Raw genomic sequence first — 18,921 nt, 5'->3', positions numbered from 1 at the left:
TAATCAAATTCAATGGTTGGCAATAACCAGTCCCATTAGGTCCGTAGGTCGAGTTACGTACGTATGTCATTTTATTGGAAATCTGTAATACAGCATTATCAAACTTAAACGTAAATGCACTGACATATTTCATTTTAAGCCATAGGAATTTGGGTTTTTTTCCACTCGATAAAACAAGGACGCACTCGAAAAAAACACGGACTGCTCTCGAAAAAATACGGACATAAAAAAGAATTTACTCTCCAAAATGTCCTTTTCAATGCAAAAACAAGAATTTTTGTTAAGTGTCTGTATATCTAAGTATATATAGATTCCATGTGTGCATTTCCATTGACACTTGCATTGGTGTGCGTATAAAAATGGCTTATTAGTCTATGTTTTGGAATAAAACATTGTAAGGCTAAATTAAACGTTTTTAAAACAAAATAATGTAGAGTTGATTATATCTTTTTATCACAAATACTAATTTACTTTCTTTGATCTTCTATATAAGGTTCTAGCATCTTCTTTTACGTCTTACCAGAAAGGAAGTCTGTTTGTTTACATTTTTGATCATATGCACTCGAAAAAACGTAGTCACAAACGAAAAAACCCGATCAAATCACTCGAAAAACCACGAACCCAGCCGGACACTATACCTACTATACCACTATACCTACTGTGTAGATGATAATGATAACCACTGACTGTTATCGGAGATATTGCAGAACTGAAGTATTTAGATACGTATACGTATCGAAGTACTGATATACGTTCGATAGAGTAAAAAGTAAAAATTAGTATCTTTTTTCTGACCCAGACTGGATCGCTGAATTTCATAAATTAAAAAAATCTATCCCAGAAGAATGGATCCAAGTTGTTCAAACAGAAAATTCGGTTAAAAATACAGTTAATATTCCAAGATTATATGGAAAAACTATTATACCGAGACTCCATTATTTACAAATAAAATGTTATATAACTCTTTGAAAAGTATAAAAATAGAGTCATCACAAAGAATAAACAGATGGCTTCAAATCCTAGAAATACAAGAAACTCTAAATATGAATTCATTGTACCAATTTATTTTTGAATATCTGACTGAAAATAAGTTAAAAATATTTAGATGGAAAGTATTACAATATATTGTTACAACGAAAAAAAAAACATATATTGCAGTGGAAAATTACTAAGACAGATAAGTGTTATTTTTGTAACCAAGAAGAAGATTATGCACACTATTTTCTATATTGTTCATATTTGACTAGATTTTGGCAAAAAAATTATGAACTCTTTCAAAGAAGTAAAAATAGATTTTGTTACTAAATTACAACATCTTATATTTGGATATAAAATCACAGATAGTAAATATTACTTTTTGAATTATCTAATAAAGATACTTAGTTTTTCTATCTATAAGTCATGTTATGTATCCGAGCAGAGAATACAAATTGTTGATGTCTATAGTATTTTTTTAAAATTAATTTAATAAGCGAGTAGACACAGATACATATAAATCAACATGTCTAATGTTATTGTCAATTAAATTTTTTTTTAGCAATAATTTTATATAGGAAACTTGTATATTTATATAAGTTAATAAAATTGAATCAGCTGTTTATTTCCCAAGAAAAATATTGGCGAAATATTAAATTATCCTATTTGGCTATGTATAATTCATGCAGGCATGCAGGCATGCAAAATTGGAGCATTTCCATATCCTGCAATGCGCTACGTTACATCTTTATTGTATTAAACAATGTGTGAGTATGTTGATTTACTTACTTATCCTTAAAAAGTTACTGGACTTTGACGGAATTCAGAAAAAAATTTAAATCGTTTTAATTGAATACAAATTGTCACAAAACTACTGATTTTGGTAGGTTATATCATTTTGGATCTTGATGATGCATACATAAAATTGCATATTGCATATACATGTAAGAGATTGTACAGTTATTTTGAAGAAAAAAAAATATCCTTAAAATTGCCAACAATTCTTATCATGTTAAGAAAGTCAGGTACACCTTTCATATTCAAGCGTGTTTGGGTCACCTGTTTCACCCTTTAAATGTATAATAAAGAGTATATCATCTGGCTTCAAATTCCATCATTTTTATATTTTGTAGCTAAATGTTTATTTATTAACATTCAAATTTCATATTACTAAGAAACAAAATATTTGGATCAGGTGAAATATCTATGTAATGAGTCATCATAACAGGGAGGGCGTGTTTGAATATAAAAATAACCTTGTGCCTAATTGTTAACGTTTTACTGGTAAATGCATTTAATTTCATTTGGCCAATTATTAAAATAAAATTAAGGCATAATCTTATTCATGAAAATGTACTTTAAATAGAAGTCGGACGTTCATCCCTTCTTCTCTATTTATGCCGAAAAACTTGACGAGCTTTTACTTTTGGATCTTTAAAATGCATAAGTTAAAAAAAAAGCGGACGACTTAAACACTTAAGCAAACATTCTGAAATTAATTGTCAGAGTTTGTATACAACATAGATAAATATATTTATCTTACCTCCTATACATTTCTAGGAATATGATTGATTAAAAGCAACCGCGTGGAGACCGTGTATATTTCATATTAGGTTAGTAGGTGGGGCTTATTTCAATACACGGTTAGTAGTGGTGTTACGTCCCTTTATACAAACAACACGGTGTTGAGGAAAAATCTGAAAGGTTTCAACAGACGAAGAAATTGATGATGAACGATTGAAATAAATTCATAAAACACATTTAAAGCTAACAAGTTGTTATTGTCTAAATACCATATGTTAAGATAGTCGGTAAGATAAATTCGTTACACAGTGTGCTATTTACCTAATACGATGTATATGGGGTCAGTAAATTCCATATGGGGATTCGAGCTTCGCTCTCACCCCATATGGAATTTACTGACCCCTTATATATCGTATTAGGTCACTTGGACACTATGTAATTTTTAAATCTTATTTTTGATAATTCAGTTTAGAAGATTTATAGAATTCAAAAGGTCTATTTAGGAATTTTTCAAACTTCGCTTTAATCGTGAAAAAGTACTACGAAATACTACTTTAAAACTACACTTTTCGAGTGGCACGTCTTATCTTTACAGAACTTCACTCATTTATGCAAGGACAAGGGAATGACAAATTGGTGTGTATTACGAATACATGTAATATTAAATACTCATTTGAGCATATTCACAAATACTTTATATACGTTCTGTCATATACGGATACGTCCTCGATACGTGAGTTCTGCAACAGCTCTCTAATCATACATTCATTTAGATGTTATTAACAGGGCCTGTTACAGGGACGATACCACTGCTGGTAGACTGTAAGTCTCCGTTCATCAGTGCTTCAGTATTGACATGATTTTAATACACTTTTAAAAATTCTCAGTTCATAAATTAAGAAATTTGGCTATTATTTTAAAGTTCCGTTTTTGGTCATTTAGCTTGTTACGTTTCTTCATATTTATGCATCCATGGCTTTGATTTTTTTTAGTTTGAGCGTCCTGATGACGCACGAAATTTATAAAGTGCATGTTTTTTTTTCTATTTAGTTATTTTTTACTTTAACACTATTTGTATAATATAATATTTTTGTTCTAATGTTGTTGGAAAGGGTGTTACTTGACACCTCATTTTTTTACTCAGTTTTACTTAAATTACAACTATTTTTTTTATACTTTTCACAGTAGTGTAAGGTTTAGCGCATATTGATCATAAACAAAATCTTCAATTAACTTTTCATATTTTTTATGATGCATAATCTTATTAAACGTTATATAAATTGTTAACAAACCAAATACATAGTTCCTATCTTGCTTCATGCAAATGTTTTTTTTTCTATATATGCTTTTGACAAAAGCTGTTATTGCAGCAAAATTTCATGGTGCTAAAAACAAAATATTACATTCAAACTTTTCTAACCTACAAATATATAAAACATTTGAGGCTGGCGTCCTTGGTAACTTTGTACAGTTTTACCATTTGTTATGTAAATATGTTTTTATAAAATTTAACACTGATTGTTAGCTCACCAGCGGCCACTTTGGGCCAGGTGAGCTTTTCTCGTCACTCCGTTGGCCTTCGGCGACGTCATCGTAAGCTTTTACAAAAATCTTATTCTCTGCAACTACTCAGCCAATTTTAACAAAACTTACCCACAACCATCATAAGGGTATCTAGTTTTAAAATTGTGTCCGATGACCCCGCCTGCCAATCAACATGGCCAATATGACTAAAAATAAAACATGGGGTAAAATGCCAGTTTTGTCTATTATCTTGAAAACCACTATAAATAGAGAAAATCCGAGAGGAGCGGAAATGTTTAAAATGATAACATCTACCTATTGTCCATGTACATCAAAACTGCCAGACGACTTCTAATAGGAGTCATTGCCCTTTAATGATGATGTTTATCAATTGTTTGCGTTTTTTACTAATATCTGAAAAAACTATAATAGATAGAAACTAAAATAAGCACAAATGAACAGGAAGATGTTTACCGATATTTTGCGTTTTTGTCTGTTATTTTGAATACTACAAAAGATAGATAAAGACTTTAAATAGCAAATATGACCAGCAAGACAAGATCTTAAAAAGTCAATTTTTGCCGAATTCGTGAGAAGACTCTTTATAGGAATTATTGCCTTTATTTGACGATTTGTTTTACCTTTTTTGTGTTTTGAGCAAATCTAAAGAAGACAGAGAGAGGCTGTAAACAGAAAAAAATTTATCAACAATACAAGATGAACAAAAAAGAGCTTTTTGTTATGAATTCTATTCTAGTCCACAATGTTGGAGAGTGTCCATTGTTGAAGATGCACATAGACCTAGGTAAGCGACACAGGCTCTTTAGAGCCTCTAGTTATTACTTGTTACCCTCAGGTTTTGTATCTTCTTAATGGATTTTTTTTAATTGAACTGTGCTCTAGAACCATCCTGAGGTTTTTTTTTGGTAATCTTAATCTTAAAAACGAAACTTGCAAAATTACATAATACAGTATTAGGCACAATGTGTAGAAATTACGTACTACTTGTAAAATTGATCACATTATAAGATTATAATTTTAGAAATATAAGGAAACAATTGATGTACTTAATCAAAAGCTGCCTCTAGCAATTGCCACTTCTGATCTATTTTAACTTTTTGTGCAGGGTTCAGAAACATATATGTGGTATTAAAAAAGCAACAGAGTACAATTTACTGTTTTACTATTAACAAAAACATCAGAAACACCAACAATCATTTCTTTTGCACAATAAGGCCTGATACTGTCATAATATCTCATCTAGTCTTCGATAGCACAACATTTTGTACACTATTACGTTACACAAAACTGTGAAATATGTCTTCTCTGATTTCTGACCACAAATTACATAGTTTAGTTTCTTTTAATTTGCATTTAAATCAATTTAATAACATGGTATTATTTATGACTTTTAGAATGTAAATTTTGTAAAAAATTGTATTTGTGGTTCTTATAAAAAGAATAGAGTAAATATTATTCCAATCTCCAATTTGCATATTTATATCTACTAGTATTTTCCGTTTATTACGGGAAGATAATGCGACTACTATCTCCCAAACATAATTGATAAGTTTTTACATGTAAAGGTTATTGGTTCTTTTTTAATTTCTTCTACCAATATACTTTTAATTTTGTCCAACTTATAACTCCATTCTATCACAATATTCCATCTTTTGAATTTTGGTATTGAATGATGTCACAAAACTCCACAATTATTTTCTGACAACAGATTATTGATATAAAATACACAATTCTCAATGTATTTAAACTTTAAGTACATTGCCGTCTATTTTTATGTTTGGGTTCAGACATATGGACTGGGTCAGAACATCAGTATTTTTCCCACTTATTTCGACCATGAAAAATTTACCAGTATATTATACCAAAACGAATAAACAAAAACAAAACCGTAAACAATCTTGACTTAAATTTGAAACTTTGTCTCCTCCAAATTTCTGTATATTACTTAGCAACAAAATCTTCAAAAGGTGGGTGTTTTTTTTTAACTTATTCGTCTTTTCGTCGTAACCATCAAATACAGAAATTATCGTCAAAGTCACTACATATGCCAAACAAATGAAGTTAAGTGTGACATATGATAAATATTATAAAAGCACTAGGAATCTTTACCTGTTGTTCTATTGGCTATTCAGGCAACTTCAGAAAATTAGTTGGAATGCTTATATAATATATAAAATAAGCGATTGTAATATTTAAAAAAAACAGCTTTGAAAAACTGACAGTGTTGATATTGACTGTTGTTATATGCTTGCCCAAAAGGATGCAGTATTACTGTTCATCATCGTATGAATAAAGTTCAACAAATAACTGCAATGGTTTTCAATTATGAACGCCCACCATATACCTCTAATTGATTGAGTTTCATTACAAATACGACTATCATATATATTGTCTGTCGCATAGCTCGCATGTGCTTCCCGTCATATTCGTAATGTCAGTATATAATTTAGTATTAAAATATGATTAGATGATCTCGCGAGAAACACAACTTCTTAATCTCTATAGCTGAAGTAATAGGATTTTGTCCGAGTATACTTTGGCATACATTGATATAATAGTTCTATATTGACTATAAAGTGCTGAAAACAATTCAACGTAGCTTTGACGTTTGACTTTAAATTAGTCCATATTTCACAACCATACAGAACAGTAGGTAACATATATATTTATGCAGTTTAATTACACAGGCAAATTTTGCTCACGTGAATTTCACATGAATTTCTTACGAAATGTTAAAATTACCTCAATCGGGCTTATACGTGAAACTCACGTGAACATTTTCAGGTTAATGTCACGTGAATTGAGATTCACATTAATCTGAGGTGAAATTTTTTATATGTGAACTTCACATATAAAAAAGTGGTATTTTCATGATTTTAATTAAATTTGAAAATTTTTATTTTTATTTTGAAAACTCGTGAATTTGATATGCTTAAATTTGTGCGATTTTCACGTGCGTTTTAATTGAGATTTACATGCAACTCATGTGAAATCAGTTCACGTGAGTTTCACGTTTAAGCTCGTTTGAGGTGAAATTCACGTGAGAGATTCACGTGAAATTTCCCTGTGTAAAACACATGGATGTAGATGCAATGCTGTGAACATTTCGATCTCCTGTTATCTCTATGAAATATATCTGGTTATTTCCAAATGTCAAAGGAGTACCTATGGAATTAATATCTTTTTACCATTATATGGCTACCATAGTTTCTGGGCGCTTGCCATGTTGTATTTGGATCGCTGGAGTCTACAGTTTAACCGTTTTCTTTTGTTGTATTTCATTCAACAGAATTATCTGGTAACCGAATAGCCAATATTTCTCAGAAGGCATATATCAATGGAGATATTTTGTTCTTGAAAGAGTGACCTATAGATTAAAATGATGTTTTAATTCAATTAGACTATAAAAAACAGTTACTGTATTTTCATTATTAATCGTGGGATACCAATTTTCAAGGATTTTGTGGGTAAACATGAACCATAAGTTTAAATGTTCAACAAAGTATAATACTTTTTATAAGACTGTATGCAGACTTCGGCAAAACCATGAAATCGGGTTTGGATTCCTGACTGAATTAAATCGAAGACTTTGAAAAATGACTTTTCAACCAGGCTTGAGCATCTTCTTCTTCTTCTTCTTCTTCTTCTTCTTCTTCTTCTTCTTCTTCTTCTTCTTCTTCTTTATATACAGAAAAACATCAACTGGTTGATTATTACTTTCTGGCGCATGCCTGGTTTAACAGTATTGTTAATAACTAAAAATCTATTTTTCTAATTTCATAATAATTTTCTATTTTTTATATATATATGTTAGTAATATTTTTCAATTTTTATTTTTATTTTTGGTATAAGATAAAAACAAGATACAGATTAAACATGTAGGTATTTGTAAGTGTCAAGGTGAATTTCTCTGGCGAGTTTCTCCTTGAAGCACTCAGTAGTGGTACTGCAGGCTATTGGTTCAGGTAATTTATTCCAGTCTTTAATAGTTTGGCAGAAAAAAGAAAATTTGAAACTGTCTTTGCTGCATCGAATTTGTCGGTATGTTTGTTCGTGGTTAGACCTGGTGTTTGATTTGCTTTTAATGAGTATGTCAGCTTTAGATCAAAGATAAGTTACCTCGGAATCAGAACAATATATACATGCACAGGTGACACTGAAAAAATCCTGATCAATGTGTCGGTCTAATGCAAAGCTAACATATTCATTAGACGGTCACACGTCATCTTCTTCAATGTGCATGCAATATTTGCCACAATAAATTGAACATTCATCGATCATTATGCTTTCAGCATTAGTTGTTAGTAAAAATTAAGTTCAGTCTTACCCTGAACCAAAATTTTCGCATGAGCATCAGTCATAATTGAATTAAACTTTTTCATTACAACCTAGTTGTATATTGTTTAAATAAGGTGATTTTTTTTTACTTGGAGTTGCAGCTTAAAGTCATGTCATGAATGATTTTTACCATCAGAAAATATAGAGACCTGGTTAGTACTCAATAGTCCATTAGGTTTGAAAATAATGTAAAATAGGCAAAATTTAAAGTATTTGCTAGATTTATGAAATATGAAAGTATGGACTTGTAAAGGTCATACACAAAATAATGTTTTATGGATCATATGCGTGTACCGTAAAATGATTTACACTCGTAATTTACTGCCTTATTTCATTTACCATGCTGCAGCAATAAACAGTGACATAAATTAGAGACAAACTATTTCATCTTCTGTTATGGCGCTGGATCATGGTCAAAAAGGCTTATTTATGTATATACATACATCGAATTATGTATACACATATATAAATATTTATGTATATACATAATTCGATATAGTATATACATAAATTTACTTTTTTGACTATGATCCCGCGCTATATTTTTCAAATGCCTACTTAATTTGAAAACGTCGACACTCAAATACATGCCGTATGGTGAACTAGGGAGCCTCCCAATAGACATAACAACTAGAATGGTTACTTTATGGACTGAGGTTATTTGTGGTAAACAAGCAAAATACTCTGACAATATGTATCAATACCACTAACATATATACTCATCAATCACACAGTAAATATGAAATGGTTTGTACTTTATACTTTATTCATTAACAAGGGTGTGCTTCTTAAACAAAAACTGCGTCAACAGGGTTATGAGGCAGAACGAACTGAAATCGACACTTCACATGTTTTACGGTGTCCATCAAAAATTCGTTAACCGATACGATGTATCTGTGTCTCCATTCACAATTGATATGTTTTTATCGTCAAAGATCATAAGATACAGAACAGTCATCATTTGATATGCAAATTTACCGATCGTGACCTAATCCCGATTGTGACATTGTGACTGTGTGTTGATTCGCATGGCGGGTGATGCGAGTATAGCAGGAGACGCTTACTCAGTCCACGCACCCGGTCTCGTTCCTTGTGAATTTCTGTTAATACGATTCCCTCAGTTTTTATCTTGTTTTCTATCTTCTTAATTGAATTAAGAAATTTTATCATCGTGAAACTGCTGTTGCCTTATATTTTGTTATATGGCGAAATATAATGTTATCGCTGATACAAGTAGTGACAGAGGGCCGTTTTGTTCAGATTTTACATTTCATAATGATGGAGGTTTTAAGTTTATATTTGTGAAGAAATACAACTTAATTATAAAAACTCATAAACATACCAGGTCTATGGAGCTTGTTATTTATTGATTTATATATAAAAATAAGAAGATGTGGTATGATTGCCAGTGAGACAACTTTCATATTCATTTTTCGTTTATTATTTTGTACATAAATCAGGACGTTAGTTTCTTTTATGAATTGTGTTACATTTGTCATGTCGGGGACATCTATAGCGTTCTATGCGGTATGGGTTTTGCTTATTGTTGAAGGCCGTACGGTGAGCTTTAGTTGCTAACTTCTTACGTCATTTTGGTCTCTGGTGGAGAGTTGTCGCATTGACAAGAATGCATCATATTCTTATATTTATTCTTTTTTTTTTGGGGGGGGGGGGATATTTTTTATAAGTGTTTAATTTGATTGTAAACGTGCTTAATATATAGCTTCCTTGTTAATATTGTCAACTTGTAAAGTCAGGCAACACATGTATGGGTCTGTGATGAAAAATATATGTCAGTCTACAAAACGAATGGCAACTTTCTTTTTCTAGAACAAAAATGAAAACAACACTTTAGAAATTCCATGCGTCCGAAGCGCTTTTTTGGATTTACCTTCATCCTAGAAATTTTTTAACCACTTAGGTGAGTGTTACATAAACACACTGGGGGGGGGGGGGATGAACGTTTATCCATGATGACCTCCAAAATTGTGAAACCGTTAAATGTTTAGGATTCGGACAGAGGATGCACAGACATTTCATGCCGATAAGACTTGTTGGTTTGAACACGTAAATTAGTTAACTCAATTATTCGCATATAAAGACAAAACAAAATAATATATACTGGTTCATTTATTCATTTAAAATAACATTACATTATTGTTTCTTTTTTAAAAATATATGAAAGTGTCCTTAACAAGATCCTCTGCTGATTGAATAGACAGTATCGAAGCAATACTTTGCTTATACTGATTAGAACTATCCACACCCAAGCTGACCCTTTGTCCAGAGGAACTGGCGACTGAAGTGATAGACACAATACTGAGTTTGTCTTTACTGCGGTTTGATCGTATTGAAAAAGTTGATTGCTTATGTAATTTGTGTCTTTTAACAAAAGGAGACGGACCTGTTAAGTTAGAGAGAAAACTTGCACGTCTGTCGTCATATGGATATCCATTAAAGACGGACATAGTGTCATTTTCCAGATCTGATTGAAATAACGGTGAATCAGGTAAAAAATACAACGGATCTTTAGAAGCCAAGCTGCTGTATTGACTAATCGAACAGTCGCTGCATGCTGATGTTTTTGTAAAAATTCTGCTGGGGATTTCTTTGGATCCTCCTTTTTGACCTTCAATGGACGAATTTCTTTCCTGTTGGACAAGTTGAAGTTCTTGTGACTCGGGTATTGGTTGCAGAGATTGTTTCCCCTGTTGCGCAAGTAATATTTGCATCGCTTTCCAAAATGATTTTAACGATTTCCTATGTTGCTTCAAAAAAATTCCTAATGAGATCGGATTGAAAATGGGTAGAATAGCTAAAGTATAGTGGAAAAACAATTTTTGATTTCTCAAGATGTCACATTCGGAAAACCAGTTGTCAACGCAAACATCCGTTGCGACAACATAGCTGTATGGGAGTGCCATAAAAACAATGTGATAAAGAAGAGAGTAGATAGCTTGTTGAAGAAGTCTACTTGTCACACTTTGTTGTGATCTCTGTATACTGCATGTTGATCTCTCCGAAAAAGGCCCTATCCCATTTCGTCTTTTAAAAACGACTTTTAAAGTGTACAAAATAAGAAAAATTGAAAAAATCACAAAGCTAAACATAGGTATTCCAATAACTGCTAATTGTAAAAAGGAAACTGTAAAATATCGTGATATATCTGGAACGTCCATTGTAATCATCATGAGGAAAATACAGGAAGCAACTAAAACGATTGGAAATGGCAACCATTGTCTGATCTTTGACCTATTAAGCCTAGGGTTGTTATTTGGAATTTCTATTTTCTTAATAACGAAATATCGGGCTGTAGTTAATGATAAAGACAGCCAGATGTAGAGTCCACAGCACAGGAAATCCAATGGTTCTGGAAAAATGAAAATCATGAATGAATAAATGATATATCATTATTAGAATAAAAAATGTACTCCTGTATCAATTTGATAAATTGCTCTTAAGTTTTTCAACTTATTCTAAATGTTTCTTTCGTTAAAATACTGCATAACACTTTCAAAATCTTACTCAACTTGCTACACTTTAACAGACTAGCGACATATCTATTCATCCACTAAGAGTTCACACTTTAACAGATTAGCGACATATATGTTCATCCACTAAAAGTTCACACTTTAACAGACTAGCGACATATTTGTTCATCCCCTAAGAGTTCTTCATGTCACTATAATTATTTTTTTAAAAAATATCATCTGAATTTTTACATATGTTATTTTTCTTCTTTTACGCTTATAAAGATGCAATTTGATTCTTCTGGTTTTAAAGGGTCCTTTCACAAATACTCGCTAAGATGTTTTTCTATTGAGATGTATTGTTTCTTTTCTAATATCTAACGCGCGTCTGGCGTACACAATTTTAATCCTGGTATATATGATGAGTTTATCTAAGTTAGGGATATACAAAAAAATGAAGACATAAACAAGAACAATACTGGGTGCTTTTAAATTTCAAACTATCGGCAAACCGGAAGTGGCTGCACGGCAGATGCAAAAATGCTTACAACATTATAAAGTTGTAGACCAGATATAAATCATTCCCTACCATAGAAGCCAAGAAAAGGTTAAACAAAGATTCTTGGTACAATAAGTTTTGAAACTTTCAAACTGGAATTGAAAATGATGTGAAAATTACTTACAACTCATCATTATCAAGCTGCAGAATATAATAAATAATATGAAACCATTCCCTCTTATACAAGCCAGGAAAAGTTTGACAAGTTTTTCTACCAAAGGTCTTTTGACGGACGGACAGGAGGACGGATTTGGCGACGCATGGAAAAATAAGAAGAGAATTGTGGATTCAAAAAACCTTGATATACATGTATCAGACGTACTTATAAATACAATTATTTCTGTGACTGTATCTTGCATTAATTTGTAGGATCCTTTACAATAGATATTTCAGCTGATCAGTAACAATTCCATTTTCCTTATATATCATGTACTGTATTACGACGCTAGATTAAAACTGACGAGGAAAGGTAACACCCGGCCACCGAAAGCTTTATTTGAATCCTAGGTGGTCGTGTGGTCTAGCGCGTCGGATACAGTGCAGGCGATTTGGTGTCGCGATATCTCAGTAGCATGAGTTCGAATCCCGGCGAGGGAAGAACAAAAAAATTGCGAAAGCAAATTTACAGATCTAATATTGTTGGGCTGGTGTTTAGACGGGTTATATATATATATATATATATATATATTAGAATTAATATTTCAGTACTATAATTACTTGCAGGTGCAAAATTTAAAAAAAAGAAAAAATACTCACCAAAGATAAAGTACCATTGCAGTGCTGTTTCATTATCTTTACAAGCCAACACAAATATAAACTTTGTGATAGTTACCAATCCTTGGCCTATTTGTGTACTACTAGCTAGTAGCAGTGTACGGTCCATGACTTTGGCATCACCTTTACGCGTAATGAGGATAAATGCTGCATTGAATACGATGCCGATAACCTGTAGAATAATTATCGTAATAGAAACTGATGTAAATGTGTAAGGTGTTAAGATAACAATAGATACGTTCGAATGGTTGCCCATGCCTCCTCTGTTATTCAAAGAATACTGCTTTATATACCACAACTACAAATATGGTGCTAATTGAACAATGTAGGTTTTTGATGACGATTTTCAAGAATTGTCTCTGATTTGCTATTAAGAAAAGGTTTATATAAGGAATTAATCAGGCAAAAACCAACAAGGTGAACATATGGTTTACAGACGAAATTTATTGTTTCCGCTCCTGATGTAACAAGACGAACTGAATTAGGAATATTGTCAGTATTAAGTTATATCTATTTGCTTACCTAAACAATATTAGAACGCTTTACAAAAATCACAGATACTGTTTACTTAAAATGACAGGGTCAACATTATTAAGAAACACATTCGAAGCCGCAGGTGCGACAAATTGGCCAAAACAAATCCCGGTGTTATTAGTGACAACGATAATTGTGAAAACAGAATTTAAAAAAAAACGTAAAACCAATAGACTTCTTTAAAGCATATTTGTGGGTATAAAAAGTGGTCATATGTGTTGAAAATGATACACTCGGATATAAAACGACATTTTAAGAAAATAGTGCGTTGCACTCATGCACCAACTTCGAAATCACATTCTAAACAAGAATAATTTGGATTACAATACCGCAGACAGTGAATGACATTTTCTTGTTGCTTTTATTTTTTTAAAATTTGAATTAAAATTATGCTACTACGAGAGCCATTGAATGCATCATGGTCGACTTTTATTAGAATAAATTTCCTTCATTGAATCTGTTTTACTTTAGTTATAATTGAATGCCTGGTCTCAAAACAAAAATTTGAAAAAATATTTTTCACATTGGGAGTACAAAGTAAAGATGACTCATTTGTAATATTTTTTTTTATTCTTGTCTTGTTACTTAAAATTTTCAAAACAGCAAATGCAACATTTTAAAAAAGTCAACATTTGTTTAAATACTCCAAAATTTACAAAATTGACATGTTTTATTATATACCTAAATAATTAACCATAAAAGCAGGGGATTATGTCTTTTTTTTTCACTTAAAAAATTTCTCATGTCCTCAATGGAATTTGAACTCAAGATGTTCATACATTATCCTCAACAACACATCCAGTGGGTTTAGTTCTTGATGAGAATATCAATCCAATCCATTGTAAAATAGAGATACTCAAAACTTGCCCAAAATTTCAAAATTGCAGTATTGATTAATCTCCTATCATTTGTGATTTTTGCAGAAAGTAAGGGTGCATACATGAAGCTGTAATACTGTAGATTGTATTTTGACTTGTTATAAATTGATGAATTATTATAAATATTTAGGTTGTTGAAACCCCCAGGCATAGATTGTCTTAGTCGTCGTATTTGGCAACAATTCTTGGAATGTTTGGTATACAATGCTCTTCAAGTTCGTATCAGGCATACTAAATTTTAAGCGTGATATATTTATTGACATTTTATCCTCCTACTCCTTTTAAGCCTGATCTATTTGATGACATTTTATCCTCCTACTCCTTTCAAGCGTGATATATTTGATGACATTTTATCCTCCTACTCCTTTCAAGCCTGACATATTTGATGACATTTTATCCTCCTACTCCTTTATTTTAAGCCTGATATATTTGATGACATTTTATCCTCCTACTCCTTTATTTTAAGCCTGATATATTTGATGACATTTTATCCTCCTATTCCTTTATTTTAAGCCTGATATAATTGTTGACATTTTATCCTCCTACTCCTTTATTTTAAGCCTGATATATTTGATGACTTTTTATCCTCCTACTCCTTTATCTTAAGCCTGACATATTTGATGACATTTTATCGTCCTACTCCTTTATTTTAAGCCTGATATATTTGATGACATTTTATCCTCCTACTCCTTTATTTTAAGCCTGATATATTTGATGACATTTTATCCTCCTACTCCTTTCGGGTGTTTCAGAAGAACAGGAAAATAAATTCAAGGTAAAGTGGCCCATCTGTTTTTTTTATTATCCCACATCAGTTAATAATAATCAATACACATATCGAATAAATGTGAGATCAAACATTTTATTTCTTTGAATTCGTTATGATAATGGTAGTGAATTGTTTCTTAGGATAGATAGTAATATTCCTTATTGTGCACTTTTAGCGATGTGTTTTCTTCCAATCTCGTTCGCTAAACTCCTGTGTCTGTAGTTAGTGTTTTCAGGGTTTTCATGGATATCTATTAATGTAGTTTATGTATTACTTGTAAATCATTAAGTAGAGGGTTTCGATACATCAAATCGCTTGAACCTTTACTCAATTCTTTCATATGAAGATTTGGTTTGAAAGTTTGGTAATTTTATTACAAACAGGATGTAGCATCCTAATTTTATGGTGGTGTTTATGGAGCTCACAAGTTAAACTACGATCAATGTAAACTTAATTAAACCATTGCTTAATGAACGAGATATTTTCAAACCATCTCTAAATATCACATGAAATTCTTCAAACTACTCTTTCAATCTTTCCATCAGTGATTTTGATCACTTTGATTCTATGCTGTGTTTTTTAGAATGTCTTTTGGTCGTTTTTCGATTTTTTGCCATGGCATTGTCAGTCGGCTTTTGACTTTCCGTTGGTATCTTCCGCCTCTCATTTACATTGTCCTATAGCCCACGTACGATTGCAGGTTATACAGTGTCCATTGTCATATAGCCCACGTTCGATTCCAGGTTATACAGTATACATTGTCATATAGCCCACGTTCGATTCCAGGTTATACAGTATACATTGTCATATAGCCCACGTACGATGTTAGGTTATACAGTATACAGAGTCATATAGCCCAAGTACGATTATAGGTTATACAGTAAACATTGTCATCTAGCCCACGTACGACTATAGGTTATACAGTATACATTGTCATCTAGCCCACGTACGATTCAAGGTTATACAGTATACATTGTGCTCTAGCCCACGTACCATTCCAGGTTACACAGTATACATTGTCCCTTAGCCAACGTACGATTCCAGGTTACACTAAATTAACTAGGATTCCTGACTATACAGTATACATTGTCCTTTAACCGACCAATGATTCCTTATTATACAGTATACATTGTCCTTTAACCGACGAAGGATTCATGCTTATACAGTATACATTGTCCTTTAACCGACGAAGGATTCATGCTTATACAGTATACATTGTTCTCTAAATTTAGCAGGATTCCCGATTATACAGTGTACCTTGTCTTCTAACCGGCCAAGGATTTCTGACTATACAGTATGCATTATCCTCTAAATCAACTCGGATTCCTGATTATACAGTATGCATTGTCCTCTAACCTACCTAGGATTCCTGATTATACAGTATACATTGTCCTCGGATTCATGATTATAAAGTATACATTGTCGTGTAACCGACCAATAATTCCGGATTATACAGTATACGTTGTCCTCTAAATTAACTAGGATTCCTGATTATACAGTATAAATTGTCCTCTAACTTACCTAGGATTCCTAATTATACAGTATACATTGTCCTCTAACCTATCTAAGATTCCTGATTATATGGTATACATTGTCTTCTAAATGTACTCGTTTTCCTGATTATACAGTATACATTGTCCTCTAACCTACCTAGGATTCCTGATTATATAGTATACATTGTCCTCTAACCTACCTAAGATTTAAAAAATAATTGCAAGCTATACTTTATTGTAGTTTTAACATGGGTAGGCATTAAATTCGTAATAATTTTTGCCCGGGCGATACACGAAAATAATGCTTACCCATGTTAAAACTACAATAAAGTATAGCTTGCATCGATTATTTCGATTTTGATTAGGACAATTACGGTAATTTCTATGTTCGATGTGTATAAGTGTAGAGCGTTTAAGTAGGCTCTTCCATGAACCTCCATGTCAATTTTTATCTAAATAGTTCGAAACACTGTTTAATTATACAAAGTTTTAATTCTAAAATTCAAATTTGAAACGTAAATTTACAAATTTATTAACAATAACAATTTTCGTGTCACAATATAACAGAAAAGTTATAATTTAACGTCTGCTACTTTGGAGGTCAATTTCTGTGACACACATTTTCAAGTCAGTTGTCAATGGCGACGGACGCACAAGAGGAATCAGGTAAGTCTTTATTTACTAAATGAATGGTAAATGTGCCACCGGAAATTGTAGCATTGGTGAATATCTTCCACCATTTAATCGCAATGTTAATTTGATGAACGATAACTCCTTCATGACATCTAATCATGTAATAACCGGAAGGATTAAAACCCTCAAGCGTGCTAGCAAAGATGTTACGGTGCACAAAAAACATGTAGCTGAAGGCGACGTACAGCGGTTGTATTCAAGTGGGGTGTTTAACACAGATACACCAGTTACACTACAAAATAAAGTTTTCTGGGACTTGATGTTAAATTTTGGTAGACGAGGACAGGAGGGGCCAAATAGCTTGAAAAAAATCATCTTTGGTAAATTCACAGATGACAAGGGTCACACTTACTACAAAATGACATATAACGAGGCCAATAAAACACACTACGGAGTTGATTCTCATGAAAACAGACAAGAGATCCGTATGTATGAAAAACACGAATATATAAACTGTCCAGTTGCAAGCTTGGAATTCTATTTATCTAAATTGAGTCCTAAATGTAATGCATTGTTTCAGCAGCCATTGCTTTATCCAAAACCAAATTGCTGGTGTTCTAATCAAGCAATGGCGAAAAAAACAAACTGAGTCAAATGATGCTAAGGATTTCAAATGAAGCGGGCCTTTCCTACAGATACACCAACCATTGTTTAAAAGCTACCGTTGGTACTGGACTGAAACGCGCCGGGGTCGATGATTTAACTATCATGTCAGTAACGGGTCATAGAAACATTAAATCGTTAGAAAGTTACGTTGCTGGACCATCAGATGCACAAAGGCGTGCCCTTTCTTTAACTTTACATGGTGTAGCTACCGCAAGTAATGCCAATTGCAATGAATCCGTGTCAAAAGGCCCCTCCTGCCAAGTCGCGAACGTCTATACTACTTTGTCAAGGAATCCTCTATCAGATATGAACATATTCACCAATGCTGCAATTTCCGGTGGCACATTTACCATTCATTTAGTAGATAAAGACTTACCTGATTCCTCTTGTGCGTCCGCCGCCATTGACAACTGACTTGAAAATGTGTGTCACAGAAATTGACCTCCAAAGTAGAAGACGTTAAATTATAACTTTTCTGTTATATTGTGACACGAAAATTGTTATTGTTAATAAATTTGTTAATTTCTGTTTCAATTTTGAATTTTAGAATTACAACTTTGCACAATTAAACAGTGTTTCGAACTATTTAGATAAAAACTGACAGGGAGGTTCATGGAAGAGCCTACACAAATGCTCTACACTTATAACGTGAGGGTATCCAAATTGCACATATTTTGACAGTTTTTTCACCTACGGTTTTTTATGATCCAGAAAAAACTTTCCATTCTGTGTTTATCAAGTATATATATCCTTGTTTACTTTA

This window comes from Mytilus californianus, unplaced genomic scaffold (assembly GCF_021869535.1).
Source record: "Mytilus californianus isolate M0D057914Y unplaced genomic scaffold, xbMytCali1.0.p SCAF_4, whole genome shotgun sequence".
Lineage (NCBI taxonomy): Eukaryota > Metazoa > Mollusca > Bivalvia > Mytilida > Mytilidae > Mytilus > Mytilus californianus.
Note: the sequence above shows the minus strand (reverse complement) of the source record.